Here is a 16,656-nt window from a genome sequence, read left to right as displayed (position 1 = left end):
GCTCCGAAACGACGTTAAGACTTTAACGTCCACAAATATTTATGGATTTTGATCAAACTTGGTGTGTGAGACTCTTACCACACAAGGTAGGTTGCTATCGCATGTCAACCCGATCTGTCACAAAATGGCCGCCATAGGCCAGCATATACAAGTATAAGGATACAAGGACCTTAAAATTATTACACAAGGTTGTTGGCTTTTCATTTAAGTCAAATCTAGTACAGACAACTGACCTACTTTAAAGTTGTCCAGTCAGTTCAGTTGAGTTCTGCTTCCCTGGAAGCTCTAGTTATTTCTTTGGAAAGCATGCGTGCTAACCACACATGTTCAATGCATGTAAACTTAATTGTGAGCAGAGAGCAGGAGACAAAGCTAACTCATGTGAATTTAAATTCATTCTTATGAACTCAAAAGGTTTCAGAATAAAGGCTAAAATGAGGTGTACGTTGAGAATTTTATAAAACTACTTTAGGTCCAAAATCTGATCAGTGTAGTCAAATATAAAATGAACAGCTTTATTGTACATTTGCAGAACTTAGTCAAACCAAATTTTTCGGGGTCCCACAAGTGGTTTCATCTGTACACAATAAAACATTTATCATTTGCTACAAATAACGAGTAAAAGACCATCAATTCAAAACACAAACCGCCATTTACAAACTATAAACAAAAGGACGGACTTGTGCAGTTTCTTCGATGGTTACCAACTCCACCAAACACTGAAACTGAACATGTCCTACCCAGTAAATATTTAACAAAGCTCATTGGTGGTGGGACATTTTGCCTGAGGAGGATGCAGCAACGAATGGTAAACTCGATTAACCAGGCGCCACAAATAATACCTCCCAGGTGTCTCTGCCTCGACTGCCTTCTTCACGTCCATTGCACTACAACACAGGGGGCATATTTGTATATGAGCGTTCTCTCCAGGTATAAAAGACAGGGTTCTAACTCAAAGGAAAATAAGGCCTTGCACACAAGTCAAAAAAGGGGAAGCCGAGTTGCAACAGTGAATGCTATTGAAAAAAGGCACCAAGTCCATGTCATGACAGAAAAGTTCAAAACATGAGATTATTAACATTTTAAACATATTTATATACATATGTACGTGTGTGTATTAATAATAATAATATAAGATGCATTTCGGAGTATTGCTTCGACTCCTCACGCAACAAAGTAGGATTGGGTCGGTCCAAATATGCCGGAGGAGGGGAAGGGTAAAGGATATGGAGGAGAGGCAGAGATTACAGTGCAGTGTAGCAATAGCATATGCCTAGAGGTGGAGTGTGAGGTGCGAACAATGGCTCACCCATGTGTGGACGGTGGGTACCTTTGTGCGTCCACATTAGACAGTTAACGGTTGTTAAACAAAGCAAGAAAAATATAGCATGAGAGTATGTGCAGCCACCCAGTACACTGGGGACCTCAGCGTCACTGTGCCTTCGTCCTAACCCTTTCCTTGATTCGCTCTTGACCCAGCGTGGCTCGTCCTGGACCGAGCACCAGTCTTCCTGGACCCAGAGAAGTTTGTCATGGCAAGCGATCCATTGAGCAGACAGTTTTCTTATTGTTGCATCCACAGCACAAACACAACAGCACAAACACAACAGCCCCAAACCGAGCCACGTCCTGGCCTTGATACATGCCACGCTGGGCGTGGCTTCGTGGGAGTAATGTTCATGCAAAGATTATTTGACCCCGCACGGCCTTTTTCCATTGGTGAGCAGCGTCAGATGGGGAAATTGTAGCAATGCAGCGGTGGAAAATCCCCGCATCGTTCATACAGCGACGTAGGCCCCTGTGCCTCCTCACGGCATGAGTGCAGCAAGGGAGCGTCCCTGCTCCCTTACTCGTCCTGAAATGTTCCTTTGTACTGTGTGTGTGTTTGAGAAGTGTTGTATTGAGACGAATGTAGGACTGGAAGGAAGGAAGAATGTGGGAAGGTAATTTGATGTGGGAAGGTGGAAACTAGAATTGGAAAAGTGAGTATCGGCTGGAGAGGTTGAAGAAAAAAAGGAGATAAAGGGGGCGGGGCAAGACAACACGTGGTCATGGGTGAAGGAGGGGACCGCGTAGAGAGAAGGAAATTATTATATATATATATATATATACACAGTGACGTGAAAAAGTAAGTACACCCCATGTAAAGTTTTGACTTTTTCAACATATTTCAACATACAGCCATTTGATCTTCATTTCAACAATATTGACAGATAAAGGTGATATAATATAACAAATATCATGAAACATTTACATTTTGTAGTCCATTGTATAATTTAAATAAACATAAATGCAAATTTTGCATGTGGAAAAAGTAAGTACACCCTTGGCTCTAATAGGTGGTATTGCCCCCTTTGGTAGAAACAACCTCAAGTAGGCGTTTCTTATAACTGTCTACCAATCTCTGACCGACTGGGAGAAATTTTTGCCCACTCCTCCATGCAGAATTCTTTCAGATGTGCGATGTTTGAGCGGTTTCTTGCATGCACAGCTCGTTTCAAATCCCCCCACAACATCTCGATGGGATATAGATCCGGGCTTTGACTTGACCATTCCAGAACCCTCCATTTCTTTCTTTTCAGCCATTCCTTGGTGTATTTACTGGTATGTTTAGGGTCATTGCCATGTTGCAAGGTCCACCTTCGGTTGAGCTTCAACTTTCCGACAGATGGCCTCACATTATCCTCAAGCACCCTCTGGTACAATGAAGAATTCATAGTGGATTCTATGATTGTGAGCTGCCCAGGCCCTGATGCAGCAAAGCTGCCCCAAACCATAATATTTCCACCACCATGCTTTACAGTTGGTATCAGGTTCTTGTGGTCAAATGCTGTCTTTGGTTTTTGCCAAACATGTCTTCTGGTACTGTGGCCAAATAGCTCTACCTTTGACTCATCTGTCCAGAGCACATTGTTCCAGAAGTGCTGGTCTTTGCCGAGGTGTTCATTGGCATACTTTAGTCTTGCCCTGATGTTCTTTCTGGACAGCAAAGGTTTCCTCCTGGCACACCTCCCATGTAGATCAAATTTGTGCAGCCTCTTTCTAATGGTAGACTCGTGCACTTTGACATCAACAGTGGCAAGAGCTACCTGTCGGTCCCGTGATGACATTCTGGGGTTCTTGGAGACTTCTTTCAGCATCTTGAGGTCTGCTCTCGGGCTGAACTTGCTGGGACGGCCTGGCCTGAACAAGTTGGCAGTTGTTTGGAATCTTCTCCACTTGTAGATGATCGTCCGGACAGTCGAATGATTGATTTCAAATTGTTTGGAGATCTTTTTAAACCCTTCCCAGACTCGTAGGCATCTATAACCTTCTTTCTGAAGGCCTCAGAGAGCTCTTTTGATCTAGGCATGGTGACGCCGCACACTTCAACAACAAAGAGCAAACCAAACGAAATGTCTGAGGTTCAAATAAGACAGGTTCCTCCAAGATCCTCTCTTACGATGTTCTAATCATTTGCATCTGAGCTGGTGCACCTGATTCTAATTTTAGGTATTTGAAGTAGTGATAAATGTAGGTGTGCACTTACTTTTTCCACATGTGAAATTTGCATTTATGTTTATTTAAATTATACAATGGACTACAAAATGTAAATGTTTCATGATATTTGTTATATTATATCACCTTTATCTATCAATATTGTTGAAATGAAGATCAAATAGCTGTATGTTGAAATATGTTGAAAAAGTCCAAACTTTACATGGGGTGTACTTACTTTTTCACGTGACTGTATATATAATATTATAGGATCCTGCGTTGGAATCCTGGTCGATCGCTGAAGAAAAAGAAAATCAAAGAAAAAAGCAATACAGCAAAGGAAAGAACTTAAGTTTACAAAATACCGAGGTGGGGAGGGAAGCCTCGAGGTCCAGGCCCTGATGTTCAGGACAGGCACGCGGTGCGAACAAAACGACTAATTACACACGTTTGCACGAATTACAAACCAAGATCTAACTAGAAACACACAGTAACACATACACAGTAAAATAATCAGTAGAAATTTGACAAGGACACGATTTGGAAAATACTTAACTTTGATGATGTGGAGAGTTCTGAAGGACGCTTCCTCGCCAAAGGAACCGGAAGCGAAGTCGTTCTGCATCCTCATTTCCCACGTCGACTTTTTTAAGGTTGGAAGTTCGTCAAAATTTATCGGATTTCCACTAAATTTGTTGTCGTCGAGTGTTTGTTGTAGTAAAATCACCACTCCAGCGAACACCAAAACCGAAAACAGAAATTGAATTGAAGTTAAAATAAACCTGTGAGGCTCTTCAAAGCAAAAAGTGCATTTTCTCCAAAGGAATTCCCTTACAAAGTTGAACTTCACGATTTATAAGCAATCGGTACACAATCCTAACATAATCCGAACCTCAGCCATACAAAGATATCCATAACTTTAACCAAAACCTTTATTTAGACAACTTTATTTGTCGAAAATGATACGGCCTAGCAACTATCCCAGACCAATCCAAGACCATCGGCCTACAGGGCATATTTTTAAACATAAATAAATCAAAAACTACAAACCTCACAAAAACAAGACATATGTTATTCTTCTCTGGACATCCTTGTCTTTCCAAATATCTGCACGGATCCACAGGATCGACGTAGGAAACCTGTCTCACAATGGTCTGAACCCAGCTCACATTCTCTGCTAGCGAGTGAACAATTTCAATACGCCCAAACAAAATGGCGGCTTAGGAACCCAGTGATGTTACAGTGGGCAGACAAAGATGGCGGACCAAGATTTTTTTTTTTTTTGTTATGAGTACCTCTTTAATCATCTTCAAAAAGGGTGGTTAAACACACACAAACACCCAGATTTCATTCATGCACTCTCTTGGAGGTCGAGAAGTATGCATGCAAAGTTTAGGGCCGCTAGGTTTCATGGTTTTGGAGTCATGGAGGACACACACATACACACACACACACAGTCTTTGTTTTTTCCCGTTCCTCAATTATATCATATACACACAAACATACATACACACACACACATACATACATACATAGACACACACACACACACACACACACACACAAAATCTCGTTTTTAAATTTCTGTTCCTCACATTTTTATCATATACACATACACAAACACACACATACATACACACAGACACAAACAGTCTTTTTTTTTCTTTTTCTGTTCCTCACAATTCTATCATATACACACAAACACACATACACACACACATACATACACACACACACACACACACACACACACACACACACACACAAAATCTCGTTTTAAAATTTCTGTTCCTCACATTTTTATCATATACACATACACAAACACACACATACATACACACAGACACAAACACACACACACACAGTCTTTTTTTTTTCTTTTTCTGTTCCTCACAATTCTATCATATACACACAAACACACATACACACACACATACATACACACACACACACACACACACACACACACACACACACACACACACACACACACACACGCAAAATCTCGTTTTAAAATTTCTGTTCCTCACATTTTTATCATATACACATACACAAACACACACACATACATACACACAGAGACACAAACACACATACATACACACACGCACAGTCTTTTTTTTCTTCTTTTTCTGTTCCTCACATTTTTATCATATACACATACACAAACACAAACACACACACACACACACACACACACACACACACACACACACACATATACACACATACATACACACACACACACACACACACACACACACACACACACATACACACACAGGCAGACACACACACACACTTTTATTATTATTATTATTATTATCTCTAACCGTTCAGTATCAAATGCAGTGAAAGTTATTTTATCTGAAGAGAACTTTGGGATGTTGACAAGGAATGGAAAAAGTTGTCTGCTAGGGCTAAAGATTCTTTCAAGGTTAGATAATGTGTTCACCTGTAAAAGGAAATGGATGAATGAAAACACAGCAAAGGCGAGTTTTGTGCCAAATCGAGTTTCCTGTTCTCCGTATATGGTTGGCTCCGTTGGAAACAAGTTCACCTCCCAGTTGGTAAAACAGTCATTCTCGTTCTCACACTTGAAGCCAAATATAACTGCTGTACACGCATGTTTCCAGCATGTCAGAATTGCACGCTTCCAGAATGTTGACTGCTTGGGAAATAAGAAATCCCAAGTTAGTCTTGGATACTTCAATTATTCCATATGGAATTTCACTTTTTTTGCTTACAGTGTCTGAGGCTCATGGAGGAGCTTGTACACATCACTTGGAGAGCAAGAACATTGGGAGACATCAGTGTACTTTAACATTAATTATTACAAGGACATCAGTCGAAAATGAATAAACAACACAGTACATGGGATTTGAACCTGGGATCTAAGTCTGCTTCAGACCCTCAACCACAACCTCGACATCATTTTACTACATTGGACACTCCAAAACTGTCCCTTACATCATGTACTCCCTATTTCTATTATTCGTGCCCCATACCTTATAATTACCTGTGGTGTACTACATGTGCCATTTCTCTCCCGATGCTGTGGAAACATCAAGCCTTTCTTGAATCCACTCACCCCATGCTGTGCTATCTGTAGTGATAGCAAGAAATCTACCGTTGTAGTACCATGTACGGCCGAGTGAGGCCGCTGTTGGCACGACCAAGTGAGGCCCGCTGAAATGGAACGGCACGACCAAGTGAGGCCCGCTGAAATGGAACGGCACGACCAAGTGAGGCCCGCTGAAATGGAACAAGATGGCGCTCCATTCTCTCCGTGTGTCCGCATCATTGCGCTGAAGGCACCACAACTGTACCTACTTGAATGTGGCTGTTATGCACCTTTGCTGGATTCAGTGCCATAGAATGCGAGAGTTTGACAAACTCGGTTTGAACGAAAACGATCGTGATTGGAGGATACGTGATCACATGATTGGAAGGCGCCATCTTGCTATACCCATGTTCGCCAAGCGAAGCGTGAAATTGCGTGCAGGCTGTGTGGACTTTCAGTCTCAGGCATATTTACATCTTGTCATAAATATCGAATTTTTATGCCTCCGGCCCTTATGTTTTCGGGTTGTCCGTCAGTACGTCCATACGAGCTAAACATTGTTTTTCTCAGCAACCACATGTCCGATTGAGACAAAACTTTCAGGGTAGGAGTGACACCCATGCAGAATGTTTTTCTAATTGTGAGGTCATGGGTCACGTGGTATGGCAGCCATCTTGGATTAAACACAAATAATTAACATTTTATTTCTCGGAAACCGCTGAATGTAAAAAATTTAAACTTGGCATATTGCAAGTACTCCCAATGGGGAACAAAAGCATCGTAATGATCACATCGGTGAAGTGGTATACCAGCCATAAATGTTTTGATCGAATGCCTTATCCTAAAAATCTGAAAATGCATGCACATGATCTAAGACCCATTAATGTTGAAATATTAAATTTATGACATCATAGGTCACATGGTTTGGCAGCCATATTGGATTTAACCGAGCACACAAAAAAAACATCTCCCAAACCACCGAAGCCATCGATTCGAAACTTTACGTGTCATCAACTAGGCATGGCGATTAAAAGTTGATCACGAAAACGTCATCAGTCACATGGTGTGGCAGCCATATTGGATTGAAGGGAAATATTAAATAATTATATCTCAGAAACCACTTACCTTATCGATGCGAAACTTTACAAATGTCATCTAACGCTATTGCTGCATATAGTTTGAAAATGATGGCATCGCAGGTCACGTGGTTTGGCAGCCATCTTGGATAGAAAAACAAACTTATCCGATTAGCACGAAACTTCACAAACGTGATCCCCTTCCCATACATATGTAGAGTGTACATTTTTGATGTCATATGTCACGTGGTTTGGCAGCCATATTATCTTGAAAGCTGATATAAAAAAGAAACCAAAGAAAAACCTTCTTTGAAACCACTTCACCCATTGATGTGAAACCTGTCATAATAATAATAATAATAATTCATTTATTTTGTATAGCGCTTTTCCAGAAGCCCAAAGGCGCTTTGACAGAGTGGAAAACATAATGCATAACAATACATGAAAACAACAATTGCAAAAAGACAAGAATCAAGAAAACAAACAGCAGCGATATACGGCATATATATAAGACAAGAATCAAAAAGACAAGACAAGAATCAATAGGGAAATATTTAAAGCAAAAGGAGGGAGAAGGAGAAGAGATAGTCAGGGGTTAAATGCTGTGGGTTGAATGTTGAATGCAGCGTTGAACAGGTGGGTCTTTAGTGATGTTTTGAATGTGGTGAGTGAGGAGGAGTCTCTGATGGTGTGAGGTAGTGAGTTCCAGAGGGTGGGAGCAGCGATGGAGAAGGCCCTGTCCCCCCAGGATCTGAATTTGGTCCGGATGGAGGGGGTCAGGAGGTTGGTACCAGCAGAGCGGAGGTTGCGGGTGGGAGTGTGTCTGGAGAGGAGGTCAGCCAGGTAGGATGGGGCCAGGTTATGGAGGGCTTTGTATGTCAAGAGGAGGATTTTGTACTGGATTCTCTGGGGGATGGGGAGCCAGTGAAGCTTGTAAAGGACGGGGGTGATGTGGTCACGGGTCCGGGAATGAGTGAGTAGACGGGCAGCGGAGTTCTGAATGTATTGGAGTTTATTGGTGATTTTTGAGGGTGAACCATAGAGGAGGCTATTGCAGTAGTCCAGACGGGAGGTGATGAAGGCGTGGATGAGGGTTTCTGCAGCCGTGGAGGAGAGGGATGAGCGGAGACGGGCAATGTTTTTCAGGTGAAAGAAGGCTGACTTTGTGATCTGTTTAGTGTATTTGTCGAAGGAAAGGGTTTGGTCAAAGATGACGCCAAGATTCCGGATGTGAGGGGAGGTGGATACTGGGATACCGTCGATGTTGAGGGCAAAGTTATGGGTGGATTTTGTGAGCGTTTTTGGGCCAATGATGATTATTTCAGATTTATCACAGTTAAGCTTGAGGAAGTTGATTTGAAGCCAGGATTTTATTTCAGTGATGCAGTTTGTCAGGATAGAGTGGGTGTCGGTGGAGACGGACTTGGTGGAGATGAAAAGCTGGATGTCATCGGCGAAGCAGTGGAATTGGAGACCATGACGGCGGATTAAGTGACCGAGCGGGGACAGGTAAAGGATGAAGAGGAGGGGGCCAAGAACTGAACCTTGGGGGACACCTTGGGGGAGGGGAGCAGTGGGGGATTTGCAGTTATTGATGGAGATGAACTGGCATCTGTCAGAGAGGTATGATTTAATCCAAGAGAGGGCAGTGCCGGTGACGTTAAAGGTGGATTCAAGTCGGGTGAGGAGGATAGTGTGATCGATGGTGTCAAAGGCAGCGCTGAGGTCGAGGAGGACGAGAATGTTGAGGTTGCCAGCGTCAGAGGAGAGGAGAAGGTCGTTGGTGATTTTGAGGAGAGCAGTTTCAGTACTGTGGTTGGAGCGGAATCCGGATTGGAATGTTTCATACAAGTTATTGGCAGAGAGATGATGTTTGAGTTGAGTGGCTACAGCGCGTTCCAAAACTTTTGACAGAAAGGGTAGGTTGGAGATGGGTCTGAAGTTGTTTAGGGTGTCAGGGTTTAGACCAGGTTTTTTTAGAATGGGGGTAACAGCAGCAATTTTGAGGGAAGGTGGGACGATGCCTGTAGACAGGGAGGAGTTTATTGTTGCAATGATAAGTGGAGAGAGAGCAGGGAGGGAGGCTTTGACAAAGCTGGAGGGGATGGGGTCAAGAGTGCAGGTGGCAGTTTTCATTCCTATGAGGAGTTCAGAGAGGTCAGTAGGAGAGATTGGGGAGAACCGAGACAGGGGATGGCAGGACAAGGGGGGGCAGGTGGTTGGAGGGGGAGCGGGTGCGGCGGTGGTCAAGCTGTTGTAGATGTTGTCAATTTTGCGTTGGAAGAAAGAGAGGAAGGAGATGCAGTTGTCTACTGTGAATGACTGGGTGGTGGTGTTCAGGGGGCGGAGGAGTTTGTTTATTGTCGAGAAGAGTGCTTTTGGGTTTCCGGAGCCAGAGTGGATAATTTGAGAGTAGTAGGCAGAGCGGGCGCGGGAGAGGGCATCTTTGTAGTGTTGTATGTGGTCCTTGTAGGCTCGGGAGTGAACTGTGAGACCCGTTTTATTGCGGAGTCTTTCAAGTTGGCGAGCACGAGTTTTCATCAGGTGGAGTTCAGGGGTAAACCAGGGAGCAGAATGGGTGAAAGAAACTGTTTTGGTTTTTACAGGCGCAAGCTGGTCAAGGCAGGAGGAGAGAGTGTGGTTGTAGTAGTCAGTGAGGTCGGAAGGGGTGTGGAGGTCAATGAAGGGAGAAGTGGACATTTTTTCAGAGAGGGTGGATGAGAATGAGGTAGGTGAAAGAGCGTTTAGCTTACGGAAGTTGATTGTGCGATAATGCCTTGGTTTTGGGGCGGGGATGTTGATGGTCAGAGTGATGGCTAAGTGGTCAGAGAGGGTGAGGTCGGAGCCATAGAGATGGTGCAAATTTAATCCAGTGGAGCAGACAAGGTCCAAAATGTGACCACGGATATGGGTAGGAAAGTCGACATGTTGAGTGAGGTTAAAGCAGGTGAGTAAATCAGTGAAGTCAGTGGTTATTGTGGAGTCAGTGGAGTCCATGTGGATATTGAAATCACCAAGGAGGAGGATTGAGGGGGAGAGGGAACATAGCTGGGTCAGAAAGTAGGAGAAGTCAGACAGGAATGATGGGTGTGGTTTGGGAGGGCGGTAGACGACAGCCATGACTGACTGCGTGTGACCAGAGAGTTTTAAAGCCAGGTGTTCAAATGATGGAGCAGATGAGATGGAGATGAGGTTGGTCTTGATGTCTTGACGGTGGATAACGGCAATTCCACCACCTCGGCCCTCCGAGCGTGGTTTATTGACGTAGGAATATCCATTGGGTGTGGTGAGGTTGAATGTGTAGTAGTCCAGAGGTTGTTGCCAGGTTTCGGTGAGACAGAGAAAGTCCAGTTTGTTATCCAGGATGTATTCGTTCAGGATGAGGCATTTATTGTTGAGGGACCGGGTGTTGAACAGGGTGAGCTTGATGTTGTTTTGAACAGCAGGGATGAATTCAGGTGATTTAGCCAGGGTTCGTAGGCAAGAGGTGCGATCGTGTGGGTTGCTGTGACCAGGTGCGCTGGGACGAAGAGTGAGAGTGCGCTGAGCCGACCAGAGGACGGGGATGGAGTGACCTGATTGCAAATAAACAAACTTGCGACCGGAGCCACGGTGAATGTACCTGGGTCGTCGGAGGAGTCCATTTGATTTGATGGCAGAGATGCATGATGGGGTGGAGCGGGTATTGAGCAGAAGAAGCCTTGCGGCGGAGTACTTCAGAGCCATGCCAGGCAGGAGCGAAGGGACGAGTACGAGGCCAAGGTCGAGGAGGCAAAGCGGCAAACGCAGCGGCAAACGCAGCGGCAAACGACTGCAGCCGCTAATCAAGACCACAGCGGCAAACAAGGCCACAAGGCCACCGGCAAACAAGGCCACGGCCACAATCAACGGGAGCGGGCCTTTCGAATTCCGTATTCCGTACCATCAAAAGCAGATTCCGTTATCCAGCCGGAGAACACGCGGCACGTGCGGGTGTGAAAAGGCAGGACAGGTGTGAGATGTCAGGTCAGAAAGGTAGAAGCAGACCCTGTACATCCATCCAGTCGGAGAAGCGGCGAATATGCAACGCCAGCGTCCTCTCGCAACCGAACCCGGAAGTACCCAGATGTAACTACGTCATGTCTGGTAAAAATGTCATACTTGAGAACAGCTGAAGGGATTTAAATCAAACTTGTTTATTTTGAGGACAGTGAGCGAGGGCATCTACCCATTGTCATGGGCAAGAACTACGCGGAGGCATGTTGGTGATGCAGTCGAATTGCTCTAGTTCATTCTGAAGTCAGTTTTTGGGTGTAAAATATGCCGTGATCTTCAGATTGGGGCAGTTCCAATCGATCAGATAGAGGAAATAAGATTCATCTTTATCCTGGTGATCCAGAAAAGAGGGAATATGGTAGAGGAAAACTAAAAGTTTGTCGCATGGAATGGAGAACCAACAAGGACGAGTTTCTGTGCGGTGTTGAGAATAATTATGTTACTGTTAAAATGAGCTAAATAAAATCAGGATAAATAAGAAGTAAATAACTAAAATGGTAATTGATCAACGGTGAGAGAAAGGGTTTCCATTTTACAGATTCCCCTTCTCTCACAGCGGGTCCATTACCCAGGGATCAGAGGTTGCCAAAAAATTTTCCAAGTTGCAAAATCTCATTCTTCTTCTTCTTTAATGGCCACTATTAGCCCACCTTTTATTGTGGGGTTGCCTTGGCCGAGGGAAGCTTGGCCCAAGTATTCACAAACCGGCTGGCCAGGCCTGACATTCGACTAGTTGGGGCAGTAATTTGGAATTTGGCCATGGTGCTGGCGATAAGTCGCCAATTCATCACGAAGGACACCATGGGATCTTTAACGCTTACAGATGGGACGTCCGTTTAACGTCCATCCAAGGGACGGCACACACATTGATGAATCACCCTGCCAGTGAAACACCAGGATGACAGTTTATGGCTGGGTCTGGAATCAAATCCAGGCTATACAGCTTAGAGATAGTGCGCATACCTCTAGGCCGTCCTGCCAGCCCTCAAAATGATATTCTTATTGAGGTCATGAATAATACACCACTGTAAAGGCCGAGCCAGGCACTAAACGTAATGCCGTAATGATGTCCCAGACGTAACGCTGTAATGATGTCGCAGATGTAACACTATAATGATGTCCCAGACGTAACCACGTAATGATGTCCCACTCCCAGACGTAACGCTGTAATGATGTCCCAGACGTAACGCTGTAATGATGTCCCAGACGTAACGCTGTAATGATGTCCCAGACGTAACGCTGTAATGATGTCCCAGACGTAACGCTGTAATGATGTCCCAGATGTAACGCTGTAATGATGTCCCATATGTAACGCTATAATGATGTCCCAGATGTAACGCTATAATGATGTCCCAGATGTAACCACGTAATGATGTCCCAGATGTAACTACGTAATGATGTCCCAGATGTAACCACGTAATGATGTCCCAGATGTAACCACGTAATGATGTCCCAGATGTAACCACGTAATGATGTCCCAGATGTAACCACGTAATGATGTCCCAGATGTAACGCTGTAATGATGTCCCAGATGTAACGCCGTAATGATGTCCCAGATGTAACGCCGTAATGATGTCCCAGATGTAACCACGTAATGATGTCCCAGACGTAATGCCGTAACGATGTCCCAGACGTAACGCCGTAACGATGTCCCAGACGTAACGATGTCCCAGACGTAACGCCGTCCCAGACGTAACGCCGTAATTATGTCCCAGACGTAGCGTCGTAATGATGTCCCAGACGTAACACCGTAATGATGTCCCAGAAGTAACGCCGTAATGATGTCCCACATGTAATGCCGTAATGATGTCCCAGAAGTAACGGCGTAATGATGTCCCAGATGTAACGCCGTAATGATGTCCCAGATGTAACGCCGTAATGATGTCCCAGATGTAACGCCGTAATGATGTCCCAGATGTAACCCAGACGTACCGTAACGCCGTAATGATGTCCCAGATGTAACCCAGACGTAACGCCGTAATGACGTCCCAGACGTAACGCCGTAATGATGTCCCAGACGTAACGCCATCTTACTAAATCCGTCATCCCGAGGCCCAGCGTCTTGCCTAGAGCCCATTACCTAAGGATGTAAGATAGTAAGATATATGGGTTATGTTGATGTCCCAGATGTAACGCCGTAATGATGTCCCAGACGTAACGCTGTAATGATGTCCCAGACGTAACGCTGTAATGACGTCCCAGACATAAGGCCATCTTACTAAATCCGTCATCCCGAGGCCCAGCGTCTTGCATAGAGCCCATTACCTAAGGATGTAAGATAGTAAGATATATGGGTTATGTTGTTCAACTGCCATCAGCGAAGCGACGAGTTGGGTGCTTGACGCCGGAATGACGTGCACGCCCGTAGAGGCCTAGTCTAGCGCTAGACGCAACGCCAAAATGACATCCATGTTGTGGAAATACTGCCCATACATATGTTAATGACAGGCTGATGACGTGTTGGTTTGGCATATTATGTACAAATAAAGTAGATCGTTTCACCATGGCTGCTCAATGAACGGGTGTGTTTCCGTTGCAGTGAAAAGAGCGTGCGAGATGGAGGGACGGAGAAATCCGGCTACTTTAATAATCATATATATGGATAAATTACAAGCAAAATTGGTTTTACGACTTATACCTGAGGTACTCCACACTTTCAACTTCACAGTCAGACATTCCCCTGTCCTGAAATCCATCAGGATTGTCCCAGATGACAATCTGGGATGTAACGCCGTACATCCCATCTACTCCCATCTACTTTCTCAACAATCCTCTCCAAGAAGTTCTGTCGCTCAAGCTTTTGGGTCTCACTATCTGCCATGATCTTTCTTGGGAAAACCACATTTCCAAGCTGGCCTGCAAAGCCAGTCGCCGACTGGGCATCCTCCGTCGTGCGAAGTCCTTCCTAGGCACACCTGAGCTCCTCACCACATACAAGGCTTTCATCCACAGCTCAATGGAATACTGTTCTCCCCTATGGGCTGGTGCTCCTGCCTCACACCTAGCTCGGCTTCACGCTGTTGAAACCAAAGCTTTCAGAATCATTGGAATCTCCCGCGATGAAGCTATCTCTGAGGGCCTTTCACTCACTCACCGCAGGCAGGTAGGTGGTCTTTCTGTCTTCTACCGACTCCTCTCCGGCCTTGCTCCCCCAGCTCTCTCTGTGCTCTGTCCCCCAAATATTCCTACAGGTCGCACAAGATCTGCCAGCAAGCCTCTGATGGTTAAACTGCCGAAATCTCGGCCCTCTGCTCACCTTCACTCCTTCATTCCTCTTTTCTCCCGCCTCTGGAACAAACTCCCACACTCCCTTCAATCCCACTCCTCCCTCCAGGTCTTTAAAACAGCTGTTCACCACCATCTCTTATCTTCCCCCATCCAAAACCTTGATCTTTTCTACCCCCACTAATTCACCCTAGATCCACCTTGTTTGTAATTCCAACTTCTTTCCTGGTAGTCCTGGCAGTGTCCATATGTTTTATGCCTCTCCCACCCCCTTTCCCATGCCTCCCCCCAAAGCCCTCTCCCTCCCACAGATCTCTCGATGTCTCCATGTCTCTCGGTTCCTGCTCTCAAATGTTGTGTTTGTGTCCTTCCCCCTCTCTCCCCATCTTGTCTACCGCTCCCGATGCTTTTTGTTTTATGTGTCGGTTTGTCGGTTGTGTGGCGGTTTGTCGGTTTGTCTTTCTGTGTGATAAATGTTCGCTCCTTCACAAGCCTCGATCTTGTATACAAAAAAAAAAAAAAAAAAAAAAAAAAAAAAAAAAACTCCATAATGATGAAGTAAAAGAATCTTATTCATATGAAAACCTGTTCGTTTTTGGACCATGTACGTGGACGGACTGCCGTTGCCCCATTGTTTGAACAGGTGGCCCGACTCCAATCACAATTGTAACCTGAAAAATAAAACGACTCTCTTCGACATCGTGCAGTCGCCTGCACATTATTACATCATTATAAATACTTGTACAAAGTTTGATTTCAATCCCTTCAGCTGTACTTAAGTAGCACATTTTTACCCAACATGACCTCTGACCTTTTCATCCCAAAATCTAAAAGTTCATCTTTGCATCATAATTTATACTAACACCAAATTTGGTAAAAATCTCATCACTGGTTCACAAGTTAGCGTGATAACAGAATTGTTACCCGAATGGGACCTCTGACTTTTGACCTCTTGAACCACAATATAATCAGTTCATCTTTGCATCATTATACATACTTCTACCAAGTTTGACTCTGATCCCTTCAGCCACTCCAAGTTATCACGGTTATGAAAAATCCCATCACAGATGCACGTATGGACAACCGGATGGACAACCCCAAAACATAATCCCTCCGGCGACTTCGTCAGCTCCAAGATGGCCGACTGGTGGCCATTTTATTACTTCAACATGTCCCCAACCATTTCTTGAACAGGCATGGACCGATTTTGTTCAGACTGAGCACAAGCACAGTACATTCCATACACATGCTCCTCACTTTATTTTGCAATCTCATCAAAGATGGCCGACTGGTAGACTGGCGGCCATTTTCGTTGTTAAAAAAAACCAAAACGCAATCTTGAAAACGTCCTCAACCATTTGTCGGACATGCATTTACCGATCTTGTCCAACCTTGACACACAGATAATGAATGGTGGCTTACATATGCACATCATTTTGTTTCGAGATCAGATCCAAGATGGCTGACTGGTGGCCATTTTATTTCTTAAACGTGTTGCGAACCATTTCTCGACATGCATGGACCAATTTTCTTCAAACTTGGCACAAAGACAATGCACGAGTATACATATGCAGAACATTTTGTTTCGTCATCCAACAAAAGTGGCCGACTGGTGGCCTTTAACTCCGTACAGCAAAATTACTAAAACCACGTGGGCTATGACATGTTATGTCTTTTTCTCCTGGTTTTTATTATTTTCAGGAGCAATCATGAGAACGGTCTGTGGCCCAAATACTGCCCAAATAAAGGGATGAGCAATCTTACTATAATGGAGCAAAC

Source organism: Myxine glutinosa, chromosome 11 (genome assembly GCF_964187855.1).
Source record: "Myxine glutinosa chromosome 11, kmMyxGlut1.1, whole genome shotgun sequence".
NCBI lineage: Eukaryota > Metazoa > Chordata > Myxini > Myxiniformes > Myxinidae > Myxine > Myxine glutinosa.
This window is presented reverse-complemented; position numbering follows the sequence as displayed.